Source organism: Nicotiana tabacum, chromosome 8 (assembly GCF_000715075.1).
Source record: "Nicotiana tabacum cultivar K326 chromosome 8, ASM71507v2, whole genome shotgun sequence".
NCBI lineage: Eukaryota > Viridiplantae > Streptophyta > Magnoliopsida > Solanales > Solanaceae > Nicotiana > Nicotiana tabacum.
Window position 1 is genome coordinate 207,371,031 of NC_134087.1, and position 7,548 is coordinate 207,378,578.

The window sequence follows — 7,548 nt, forward strand, 5'->3', positions numbered from 1 at the left end:
AAGTTCCTTTTCCTATCTCCAACAGTCATCCAAATTTGGATTTTCTTCTTTATTCTTAATTCTCAAAATCGTTACATTTCATTGCTGTTAATTTTACTCCTCTAAAGCCCTTCCAAGTTTAGCCTTGTTTCAACAAATAAGAAGGAATTTCAAAGTTTAACTACCAGTTTCGAAATTGCACAAAGCAAAATGCGGCTAGGACATGCCAGAGATAATATGATGAAAAGTGGGACATAGGGTGTAAGCAAAAGTTAAATCGGTGGAATGGTTCAGTAATGTCATGGGAAATGTACGAGTTCAGATAGAAAGGTCAGAAATGGGGAACAACAGTTGGGGATCCTGCAGTTAAGCATCAGTCAGAAGGTCAAAACAATCCTTCGACCATGTTCAAGGCAGTCGGAATGAAGCAAAGCCTAGCAAAGAGAAAACCACCCCCAGCAAGAATGCCACAACTAACCATCACGTTTTAAACTAACAAGATTTTCTTTGATTTGAAACAGGGGCAAAGATGGCATTTGTTTTAGGAAATCATCCGTAAGGAGAACAAGTACCAGACAGGTTTGATTGCAGAATTGTCAGGACCCTCCTGGAAAATGGGACCTAGTTTAAAATTCAAAATAGTCAGTAAAATCTAGCATAAATGTATCCCAAGGAATATAAGATGGTTTTAAAGTTCGCATGTTGGAGATAAGATTCAATTAGCAGTTTTCAGGATCCTCTTGAATAATGGGGCCTAGCTTTAAGATTGTTGTTAGATAACAAGATGTAGCGGAAATAATACCTTTATAAGATATAACTTAGGTTTAAAATTGTCGTTTAATTAAGAGTTGTCAGGACCCTCCTGAATAATGAGACCTAGCTTTGAGATTTCCATTAGATAACAGGGTTTAGCATAAGTTCTGTTGTAAGGTAATAAAATTTAGCCGTAAAATTATCGCTCTTAAGATAAGACTTGATTTAAGAGTTGTCAGGATCCTCTTGGATAATGGGACGTAGTTTAAAACTGGCTTGGATAACAAGATGTCACGACCCAAACCGATGGGCCGCGACGAGCGCCTGAGTCTTACCAATCAAACACCCCTAAGCATACGTCTAAAATATGAACCTGAATAACATCTGCTGCATTACAAAATTAACATACGTGAAAGAAGCCTGCCATCAAGGCATATGTACGTATACAGACAGAATACAGTGGGCGAGCCGGCAAGGCTGCTATAGACAACTATACATCAAAAACTGAAAGCCGACAAGGCCACGTATAACCCAACTAGACATACTGTCTACAGACCTCTAACAGAAACATAACTGTACAAAGACAGGACTGAGCCATGTCATACTCATATACATATATATGTACAAACGTATCGTACCAATATCAAAAGTAGCTCCGGATCAAATGGAGCATGCCAACTCTCGCTGATCAGGGATCCTAAGAAGGAGGACTGTCAGCTTGCCTACCTGCACCTGCGGGCATGAAACACAGGCCCCGTGGAATAGGGCGTCAGTACGAAAAATGTACTGAGTATGTAAGGCATGGAAATTAGTACGTAATAGACATAGATGAAACATGGAATACTGAAACACATCTTTAAATCTGAATAACTTTGTATATTTTGAAACGTTTATAACGTCATGCACGTTATCATGTGTGTCGTTGAATTATTAAGCTTCTACGGGGAGAGTTGGTAGTAGTATTGTTACAAAAGGTGACCTTGCCAAAGTTATATGGATCACAGAGAGTGGAACATTCGAGGATGAATGTTTCTAAGGAGGGAAGGATGTTACATCTCGCATTTTCGTACGTTAAAAGTTTCGTCTTCGGTCAACTGACGTAGAATCGGGGAGGAGATCATCTTGACGTTAACGTATTAACAAGCAATAAATAAGTGTTATGAGGGATAAAAGGGTACGCGGATTAACGAAAACACGTTTCGTTGAAAGTGGACAATTTGGAATAAAATACGGGTCGAGCGATAATACCCGAAAATTATAAACTAGTACCATGCAAGGTACCATGTGACCACGGTAGTATAATATATAAAGTATATATGAAGTATTTTAAAAATAAATAAAATTTTAAGTAATTTGTGATAATTTTTAAATTATGCGGGTAATTGATTAATTACCGGGTAACAGGATATTACCCGGTTACCTAATAAGTGGATAAATAATTAATAAATTAACCCCTCCACGTGGCAAGAAGCCAAAAAGCCTAGACAATGACTAAGTAGTCATTATTCTAGGTGGCTACATATGAATCACTTAAAATCAAGTCTTAGAAAGACTTAGTAAAATCTATCCAAGAATCTGCCCCTAGCTTCATTAAGAGTCTTTGGCTCATTTCATTACATTGGCTTGGAATCAAGAAATGGTAAGTTCAAAAGCAAGACTTCAACGTTAGAAGCCTTCATTCCAAAATAAAGTCATATTTACTACAATTAGAAAATTAGAAATTGGCTTTCAAACAAAAAAAGTCTAACGCTACCAGAACCAAGAAATAACCAAAAATTCCTAAAGAACCTTTCTTTCTTGGTTCAAGCATTTCAACGCCAAATTCAGAAGCAAATTTCGTTTCAAATTTAGCGCAAAGGAAACGTTGAAGCAGAAGAAAATTTTGTTTCAAAAAAAAGCAGGAGCTTAATCCAATTTTTTGAGTTCTAAATTCAATCAAAAGGTTTTCCAATGGGATATTATACGGAGTTTTCCCTACTCCAGGTATGTTAAGGCCCTCCCTTCTTTCTTTTGGCATGGTTTAGATTATACGAAAGAAACGAGCAAATACACGGTTTCTATAAATTATTCTATTCATAGAAATAGTAGGGGTGTCTATATTCTTGATTCCCCATGAGAATTATTATTTTCTTCTGTTCATGGGTCTCAAAAAATACGCAGTTGGAAAAATTTATCCGGAAGGAATATTGAGATTATTACGTATTTTTCATGCATTTCGTACATGTGCATTGACCCATGACCAGATGACGTTATATACGCGTATATTTGTAAATATATGTATATGGGATATGTGAAAAGGTTACGGCGTTATATACGCATCACCACCTGATCAGCTGGTATATGATGATGATATTGCCCACAGTGGCTGAAATATGATTCAAACGGCGTTATATACGCATATATGGGTATGTATTCAAATGGAGTTATATACGCATATATATGTATGTATTCAAACGGCGTTATATACGCATATATATGTATGTATATATATGTATATGGGATATGGGAATGGTTATGGCGTTATATACGCACCACCACCTGATCAGCTGGTATACGATTATGACTTTGCCCACAGTGGCCGATATGATGTGATGGGATGCCCTCAGAGGCTGATGATATTATGTAAATCCATACCTATGCATGGCTTGACATTTACACGCACGTGCATGACGTTATAAACGTTTCAAAATATACAAAGTTATTCAGATTTAAAGATGTGTTTCAGTATTTCATGTTTCATCTATGTCTATTACGTACTAATTTCCATGCCTTACATACTCAGTACATTTTTCGTACTGATGCCCTATTCCACGGGGCCTGCGTTTCATGCCCGCAGGTGCAGGTAGGCAAGCTGATGATCCTCCTTCTTAGGATCCCTAATCAGCGAGAGTTGGCATGCTCCATTTGATCCAGAGCTACTTTTGATATTGGTACGATACATTTGTACATATATATGTATATGAGTATGACATGGCTCAGTCCTGTCCTTGTACAATTATGTTTCTGTTAGAGGTCTGTAGACAGTATGTCTAGTTGGGTTATATGTGGCCTTGTCGGCTTTCAATTTTTGATGTATAGTTGTCTATAGCAGCCTTGCCGGCTCGCCCGCTGTATTCTATCTGTATATGTACATATGCCTTGATGGCAGGCTTCTTTCACGTATGTTAATTTTGTAATGCAACAGATGTTATTCAGGTTCATATTTTAGACGTATGCTTAGCGGTGTTTGATTGGTAAGACTCAGGCGCCCGTCGCGGCCCATTGGTTTGGGTCGTGACACAAGATTTAGCATAAGACATACCTTCAGTAGATATAATTTAACTTTAAAATTATCGTTTAATTAAGAGTTGTCAGGACCCTCCTGAATAATGGGGAGTAGTTTAAGACCTTCTTAGATAACAAGATTTAGCGGAAGTCATACCTTTAAAAGATATAGCTTAGATTTAAAATTGTCGTTTAGTTAAGAGTTGTCAGGAGCCCCCCTGGATAATGGGACCTAGCTTTCAAATTCTTAGTAATATTTTGTAATATGATTCAGTTTACCACTCAGAGATGCGCCCAGCTACCAAACTGGGGTAGAAAATTTTCTTTTGTTTTGTCTATTTTTGTTAAAGTCAGGTGCCCATATGAAGAACAGGGAGAACAACATGGATGTTAAAGATAAGAGCGTGACCAAGTAGTATCAATCAAGCGTCCACCTGGAGAACAAGAAAAAACAGTTGAAGTATCAGCAATCAGGCGTCCACCTGGAGAACAAGGAAAAACAGTTGAAGTATCAGCAATCAGGCGTCCACCTGGAGAACAAGGAACAACAGTTGAAGTATCAACAATCAGGCGTCCACCTGGAGAACAAGGAAAAACAGTTGAAGATTCAGTAATCAGGCGTCCACTTGGAGAACAAGGAACAATAGTTCAAGTTTCAGCAATCAGGCGCCCACCTGGATAGCAAGGGAATACATTCAAGTTCAGAAATCAGGCGCCCACCTGGAGAGCAAGGGAATACAACTCAAGTTCAGAAATCAGGCGCCCACCTGGAGAGCAAGGGAATAAAATTCAAGTTTCAGCAATCAGGCGCCCACCTGGAGAGCAACGGAGTACAGTTCAAGTTTCAGCTTTCAAGTTCTTATTGATATTTGGTAACATGATTCAGTTTACACTCACATAGGTGCCCAGCTACCAAACTAGGGCAGAAATCTTTCTTTGTTTTTGTCTATTTTGTTGCAATCAGGCGCCCATTTGGAGAGCAAGGGAATACAATTCAAGTTTCAGAAGTCAGGCGCCCACTGGAGAGCAAGAAAATACAGTTCAAGTTTCAATAATCAGGAGCCCACTTGGAGAACGAAGGGAGGAAGTACAATTCAAGTTTCAGTAATCAGGAGCCCACCTAGAGAACAGAGGGAAGACAACAATGGTCAAAAGAAGATAGTTCAAGTTTCAAGGGGAAAGCAATTCGAGTTTCATAGGAAGGGAAGAAGCAGTTCAAGTTCAACCATCAGGCATCCACCTAAAGAAAAGGGAAAGGTTACAATTCAAGTCGGCAACAAAGGAATCTCGCCTGGAGAATACAAGTCAAACAAGCAGCAGAAACTGCAAGATCAAGTTTGAGAAGTATAGATATGATCCCTGTAATTCATAAATCATAGTTTAGTCTAGCTTCTTTTATTTTGTCATAGTGTAATAAGGAGGTCAGAAAGTAGCAGCAACAGCAGTAGTGAAATCACAACTTCATGGTAGTCCCAGCTACCGAAACTTCCCGGACTACATTGACCTGATTCCTTTATAGCCAAGGATATGTAGGAAACTTTTGAAGCAGAGGTTCGGTCAAATTTTTCAACAAATGCTTCCCACGGAGTACTCAAAGGAGCAGTTGTGAGCACGTGATTTTTTCTTCACATAAATTACTCCAAAAGTATTTCCAAATTTAGATTTTTTTCCTTTAATTATGTGTTATTCTAGGAATTACTGTGCGATTTTCATGATTGTTTGCATATTTTTGTGTGCATATTTAATTTTATTAATGCATTAAAAAATACAAAAAATATAGCATCTACACTTAGGATTTTATTTTATATTTTTTGGTTAATTTAGTAAAATGTTGTTTTACAAAAATGAAAAATTCACAAAAAATAACGTATTTTTGCATTTTAGTGTTAATGTCAAAATTTTGCGATTTTCTTTTAATTTTGTATTAGTTATGTGTGATAATTATTATTTAGAGTTAATTAGTATTTTAAGATAATTTGGGTTTTATAACATAATTTAGGATTTTTAAGCATTAATTTTTGAAAAAGAAATTAGAAAAAAATTGAAAAGAAAAAGAAAATAAGAGAGAAAATCTGGTTTTGGGCCAATTTGGCCAAAAGATCCCCAAGACCAAACAAAAATCCGTCCAAAGCCTTCCCCACAACCCGACCCGTTCCCATACCTGGACTGCCCCAGTTGCTACACCAAATGACCCTGTTTCATTAAAAGATTAATTATAGTCGTTGGATTCTCATCATCCAACGGCCCTAACTTAATTACCCCTTTAGTATAGCCCAATACATTAGACCCTACCCCAAACCAAACCCCCCTCACTCGTCTCTCTTTGGAGACCAGACATAGGCATCACCTCACACCACCATCCGCCGCCGCCGGAAATCGCCCACGGCGGCGGACAAACTCCAATCACCCCCAGTTTTACACCATGGAACCCCCTTGATCTCCTCTTTCTAAATCCATAGCCCATTCCCTTCAAATCCCGCTCAATCCCTTCGAATCTCGAATCAAAGAAACAAACCTTAAATCCCCAAACTCCAAAACATTAAGTATATGAAGGTTTGAGGTCGAAATTGACCTTGTTTGTGTGTTCTCAGTCGAGAACACTCGATTAAGGTCTATTACGGCCACAAATTCAAAGAAAATTGAAGGCCTAATTAGAGACAGTGTTCTAACATTTAGAGGTAAGTTTCCTAATTTTAATTTTTCTATTTCCTTTTATTATTATTTTTTTCTACTCCTTTCTATTATTAGAATGTTTATTTAGTCAGTTTTGTTCTATGATTTTTTTTAGTTTATTTTTTTTCCGAATTAATAGATTGTTTGTTGATTTCGTTTGGTTTTTGTTTTGTTGCTCAGTAGTTTAAACTCGCATAACAGTAGTTCTTGAATTGATTCCTACTAATTTCGTTGAAAGATTGAAATTGCTTCATTTTTTCAGTATTAAGAGCTATTAGGCAGTCTGTTGGTAGATTTTGTTTGTGTAAAGATTGAATAGCCTTAAATGATGTGAATTGGGTTCAGCTTGGTCCATGAATTTCAAGTTTAAAAACATAAACTTTAAGATAATAGTGGGAATTATTTAAGTGTTCACCTAATTGGGAAGCTTCTATAGTGGTAGGGTTTAGGATTTCACTACTGGACAATTTAATTCAATAAGAGTTGAGTGGAATCAAGTTTTAAAAGGCTGAAAGGCCATATTGTGAATCAAAAAGGCATTTCCATTTGCCTATTTAAGAGTTCATACACTGAGTTCAAAGAGAAGAATACTCTAAAAAAAGATAGAGCACACACACACACATGCAGACCTAAGAGAAGAGAGATTTGAGGGCTGAAAAATAGAGAGTGATAGAGAATTAAGATAGAAAGAGAGCTTAAGAGATCTTTGGACTGAAAAATATAGATATAGAAAGAGAGTTTGAAGAGATAAAAATCATAAAATAAAGGCATTTTCTACAGTTCCATTGAACTTTCAGAGAATTTCAGATTCTTGCAACTTCTGAAAACAGTATTGCTTCATTAACGAGATTTAAAATGGATTGATGTTGGTTTTCTGGA

The 7,548-nt window shown here is 37.1% G+C and overlaps 1 long non-coding RNA gene across 1 annotated transcript; it reads left to right on the forward strand.

The window, feature by feature from the left end:
- Positions 1-2,312: 2,312 nt before the first annotated feature.
- On the forward strand, positions 2,313-5,493 carry LOC142162925 (uncharacterized). Its single transcript, XR_012694431.1, has 2 exons — positions 2,313-2,715; positions 3,569-5,493. It is a non-coding gene; the product is annotated as an uncharacterized LOC142162925 (long non-coding RNA).
- The last annotated feature ends 2,055 nt before the right edge of the window (positions 5,494-7,548 follow it).